The following is a 527-nucleotide window of genomic DNA, read 5'->3' on the forward strand; positions in this document are numbered from 1 at the left end:
TACGTACATACATACATACATACATACATACATACATACATACATACATACATACATACATATGATTCTTACTGTTCTTTAAAAAGAATAGTGTTGAAAATGACATCAAAGTTTTCGTCTGGTAGCCTTCCTAGGACTGTCAATTAAGGATGAGCAGTCCGAAACTTCAAAGTCACTGTGAACATTATTCATGTTAAAAATTATGGAAATATGTATTCTAGAAAAAGTATTGAGTAATCCTAGCTGCACGGCCATTATTCTGTTTCTATATTTATATTTATATTCGCATCCACTGCCCGTTCGTCTTGTGTTTGCTTTTGTCACTGTCCCCAACGCTCGCTCAATATTTCCAGCAGCTTTTCGCTGTTGACGCCACCAAAAATGAATGATATTATCGTAAAAGGCGCGAAATCGTAATCAGTTTTTGGACGATAACTTGCGAGGAAAGAGCACGTCCGTGTCTCGTGCACACACACACACACACGCGCACACATAGATATGTATACTTGTATGTGTGCGTGTGTATA

Source organism: Octopus bimaculoides, chromosome 23 (genome assembly GCF_001194135.2).
Source record: "Octopus bimaculoides isolate UCB-OBI-ISO-001 chromosome 23, ASM119413v2, whole genome shotgun sequence".
Taxonomy (NCBI): domain Eukaryota; kingdom Metazoa; phylum Mollusca; class Cephalopoda; order Octopoda; family Octopodidae; genus Octopus; species Octopus bimaculoides.